A 5,593-nucleotide genomic window follows, 5' to 3' on the forward strand; every position below is an offset into this window, starting at 1 on the left:
ACATTTTTATAAAGTGTCTTTAAAAGTTAATTCGGGAGATCAGCGGCTAATTTAAATACAGTAAGTGAACTGACTTATACAATGTGATTGCCTCATGAGACACATATATATATTAAATTGTCAAATGTAATGGGAGCTCCGCTTTACAGTTCCTTTTACCAAAAACAAAATGTTAGCAGAGTAGGGTGACAGTTTTCCCCACTCTTCTAGTAGTCCAGGGGTACCATATTACTCAAAGAAATTTGGCCAGTAACTTTTCATCCAAAAGACTCTCTTTAAAATTAAAAAATTTAGAAGGATGTGCTCCGCCATTTCTGACAAAAATCAATCTATTAATTATGCAGAAAGCTGCTTGTCCAATCTTGTATCATTGAATCTCGCCAAGTTGAATGTTGAGAATACAGTAGATATATTTTTCAGTCGTTTTGTGCAATCTTTTCATAAATCATTATTAATCAGCTATTATTTTCTTATTTCCTGCCTCACTGTTGCTTTGGAATAACAGCCAGTCAGGGAGGGCTCTCACTATTCAGCCTCTAGTGGGCAACCAGCTCCGTGCCTAAACGGTAATGATTGAGCATTAATTAATTTCAATTGCCAGAATAAATTATGAATTCGGCCAATGAAATGAATTAACGCCAAGGAGTTTGATGCCTATTAAAGTTCCTGAAATCTTGTAGACACTTTTACAAGCGTCAGGCATTTTCTCTACAAAAACGCTGCTGGCATCTAGCAGTTAAATAAACATCTTGAGCTAGATTCAGGTAGCTCGGCGCATAGTTTTGCCGGCGTAGCATATCGAATATACGCTACGCCGATGGCGCGCAGAGAGCCCAGAGCAGTATTCACAAAACGCTCGCCCCGTACGTTGCGGCGGCGTAGCGTAATATGGTTGACGTAAGCCCGCCTAATTCAAAGTAGGCAGGTAGTGGGCATGCTTCATTTAAATTAACCGTGACCCCATGTAAATGAGCGGCCGATCGAACGTCGCATGCGCGCGTATGCTCAGAATCACGTAGAATATACGCCCAAATATACGACGCCTCAATGCCTATGACGTGAGCGTAACCTACGCACAGCCCCATTCACGTACGACTTACGTAAACAACGTAAAATTCAACGCTTGTTCCGACGTCCTTAACTTAACATTAGCTGCGCCTCATATAGCAGGGATAACTTTACGACGGACGTACACCTTACGTAAACGGCGTAGATTACAGCGACGGGCGCAAGTACGTTCGTGAATCGGCGTATCTAGATCATTTGCATAATCAACGCGTAAATCTACGGAAGCGCCCCTAGCGGCCAACGTAAATATGCACCCAAGATCCCACGGCGTAGGAGACTTACGTCGGTCAGATGAGGCCAGAATTCAGGCGTATCTAGTATAGGGAATAGGGCGCATAGATACGACAGCGCATCTGTTCACTTACGCTGCGTATCTGTAGATACGCCAGCGTAAGTGTTTGGTGAATCTAGCTCCCTGTGTGCATGAGAACTTAATGTGGTTTTAGTGCACTTATTGGCTACCTGATTCCCACCATGCACCTGTGAAACAAGGACATGTGACTCAAAAATTCACCAAAAATGCAGATGCAGTGTGCTTTTGATGCTCTTTTGATGCATTCCAATTTACTTACACTGAAAATGGCGTTTTTTTAAAAGCTTTTGAAAAGTGCACCAAAGATGCAGAATGCAGGAGTTTTCTAAATGCAGTGCAACAATGTGAACAGTTACGTAGGCTTTAAAGGGAATTCATTTTCATGGACTTTTGTCATGCTGGAAAGTGTTTTAGAGTAGCAAAAGCTCACCGGTGTGAAAGAGGGCCTAAATGTTTCAGATGTATATTTTCCTATTGTACAAAAAAGTAAAAGAATGTAAAAAAAACACAAATTCAGACTACACCAAATGCTTCTGCTTAATCATAGTTTCCAGTTTCATCTGTAGACAATAAATAAAATAAACCATTTGTTAGGCAAGTAGTGCAGAAATTATAAACATTTATATTTGATCAAGTTATATAATATTTGATCAAATATCAATTGTATATTTTAACACATTTATATTTGTTTTTTACTGAACAGTCTAGGGAAAGGAATCCATAAAAGTTTTACAAGTACATTGCAAATATATCATTATACAAGTCTGGCAGGAGAATCCTAAAAGCTTACCATGGCGGATTAGATGCTACCTTTTAGGCCGCGTACACACGGTCGGACAAAACCGATGAGAATGGACCGAGGTTCAATTTCATCGGTCCAAACCGACCGTGTGTACGGCCCATCGGTCTGTTGTCCTTCGGTCCAAAATGTTAAAACATGCTTTAAAATCGAACCGATGGACCGCTGACCGATCGGTCCAAACCGATGGTTAGTACACAAAAGCATCGGTTCAAAACCCGCGCATGCTCAGAATCAAGTCGACGCATGCTTGGAAGCATTGAACTTCGTTTTTTTTCAGCATGTCGTTGTGTTTTACATCACCGCGTTCAGACCCGATCGGATTTTGAACTGATGGTGTGTACACACATCAGACCATCAGGCCACTTCAGCGGTGGACCGATGAAAATGGTCCGTCGGACCATTCTCATCGGATGAACCGGTCGTGTTTACAGGGCCTTAGAGTTCAACATAGTAACCCAATGGGACATGAGGCTCAGATTTCACTGAGCTTGCACATTATCATCATCATTCTCAGAATCTGGGTATTTGCTAGGAAAGTTTACTCACAGCTGGAATTCAAAACAAAGAGCAGGGAATTCTGTCTTACTAATACATGTACAAAATGAGCCAATATGTGGAATTGTAGACTACTATTGCATTGGTTTGGGTAAGGAAATTAAAGTGAATAGTTTGAATATTTTGTAAATATTTAATTAATTTCAATAAAATATACATTCTCAGGGGCAGGGGGAACATGTGCCCCAGGCACCGCTTCGAGAGGGGGGCGCCGTTTGGGGTGCCGCCCGCACTGGGTACCACTGCTCTAAGGCTGCCACTGCCACCCGATAAAGTTTATTGGACAAGGGATGCCTGCTGCATAGTCCAGCAAATACTGGAGAAACAATTAGAAGTAAAGAGAGAACTCTAGCGCTGAATCACTAGACTACTACCGGCTGACCCCAAGAAAAGCATTTCTGAGCATCGCTGCAGCTACTGTTGCTCAGCAACAAGCAGGCGGGAGGAGGGGCGTGATTCATCACTGGTGCGCTGTGGGGTCTCCCTCCCTCTATTTGTTTCTCTGGTATTTGCCGGTCTTTGCAGTGGGCACCACATGTTCATTAGACTTTATCGAGAGGCAGTGACACCCTTAGAGCAGTGGTACTCAGTGCAGGAGGAGCAGAGTGATCTAGCACTGGAGCGCTGTGAGGTTTTCCTCTTCTGCTCAAGTCCTGCCAAGTGCCTAAACAGTCCACCCCTTTTCTGACAGAGCTGCAGTACCAATTTACATGGGAGATTCTGCCTGGAACCAAATGGAATTTATTAAGAGAGGAAATGTGTGTGCTGAAGTAGCGCTCCCCAATCCCTGGGCCGCGGACTGGTACCAGTTTGTGGCCTGCTGATGACTGGGCTGCGTAGCGAGAGGTGAGCGGGGACTGTGGTCTAGACAGGACTATTACAGAGCATGGTCGCTGCTCATCTCCTGCTGTGTCTCCTGCCATGTCACTGAGCCTGTGTGTCCTCTCTGGGGTCTCCTGCCCCGCCGACAATGTCATCCTATCAGCAGGGTAGGGGGCGAGAGGAGCTGGAGATCTGCTCTGAAGAGTGTGAGTTTTTTCATATTACCAAGCCCCCCCGCCCCCACATTCAGGGCTTCCTCCGGTGAGGAAAATGTGAGTTAGAGAGTGTAGAATCGAGTCAGAGGATGAGCGTAGCATTTGTGAGGGAGCAGGATTCAGGGCGCAGGTGGTTAGATAAGTGTCAAATGATAATGCCTTTATAGTGTAAATGGGCCGTTTTTTGTTGTTGCAGGGTCTCAACTTCTAGATCAGGGGTCTCAAACTCAAATTACCTGAGGGCCGCAAGACAAGTTTTCATATCCCATGGGGGGCCACATGCAAACTTTCAAACTTCAAAAACAGTACCGGTGTCAGCGAACGTATTATTAACCCCCAGCACTGGTGTCAGCGGACACATTATTAACCCTGACCACTGCACTGCACACGGACCACTGCACACGGACCACTACACACGGACCACTACACACGGACCACTACACTGCACACTGCCGACAGACCACTACACTCTGACCACTCACCATCATGGCACAGCACATCAAGGCTCAGAACCCAGCACATCAGGGCACAGCACATAGCAAATCAGGGCACATGGCACAGCACATCAGGGCACATGGCACAGCACACCAGGGCACATGACACAGCACATCAGGGCACAGCACATCAGGGTACAGGGCACAGCGCACATCAGGGCACAGAGCACAGCACATCAGGGTACAGGGCACAGCGCACATCAGGGCACAGCGCACATCAGGGTACAGGGCACAGCACATCAGGGTAAGGGTACAGGGCACATCACATCAGGGTACAGGGCACAGCACATCAGAGTACAGGGCACAGCACATCAGGGTACAGGGCACAGCACATCAGAGCACAACAGGGTACAGGGCACATCAGAGCACAGCACATAGGGGTACAGCACAACAGGCCACGTCAGGGTACAGGGCACGGCAAATCAGGACAGGACATATCAGGACAAGGCACATGGCACATCAGGGTACAGGACATGGCACATCAGGGCACAGCACATCAGGACATGGCACATCAGGGTACAGGGCACATGAAACAGCACATCAGGGTACAAAGCCCAGCAAATCAGGGTACATGGCACACATCAGGGTACATGGGCCACAATCAGAGCACAATCAGGGCACATGGGGCATCATCAGGGCACAATCAGGGCACATGAGAGCGCACACCAGGGCACATCAGGCACAGCACATCAGTACAGGGCACAATGCACATCAGGGTACAGGGCACATCAGGGTACATGAGGCACATCAGGGTACATGAGGCACATCAGGGTACAAGAGGCACATCAGTGTACAAGAGGCACATCAGGGTACATGGGGCACATGGCACATCAGGGTACATGAGGCACATCAGGGTACATGAGGCACATCCGGGTACATGGGGCACATCAGGGTACATGGGGCACATCAGGGCACATGAGGGTACATGGGGCACAATCAGAGCACATCAGGGCACATGAGAGCACATCAGGGCACATGAGAGCATATCAGGGCAAACGTCAGCGTTTACTTGTTGTTTTCTTCAGATGCAGAGCAGTGCAGGAAGCGTCTGTCAGAGGTTTACTTCTATCTCATGTCACGCTGCTACTCCCCGGCGGCCCCTCCTCTCTTCTCGTCCATCCTAGATGATGTCACAAGCAAATGGGGATGGACGAGAAGAGAGGAGGGGCCCCCGGGGAGTAGCAGCGTGACATGAGAGAGAAGTGAACCTCTGACAGACGCTTCCTGCGCTACTCTTCATGCACCTCGATCTACACTTCCGCAGCACCCGCCCTGCCTGCGGGCCATTTATTACCGGTCCACGGGCCGGTACTTTGAGACCCCT

The sequence above is a fragment of the Rana temporaria genome, chromosome 2, assembly GCF_905171775.1.
Source record: "Rana temporaria chromosome 2, aRanTem1.1, whole genome shotgun sequence".
NCBI classification, from domain to species: domain Eukaryota; kingdom Metazoa; phylum Chordata; class Amphibia; order Anura; family Ranidae; genus Rana; species Rana temporaria.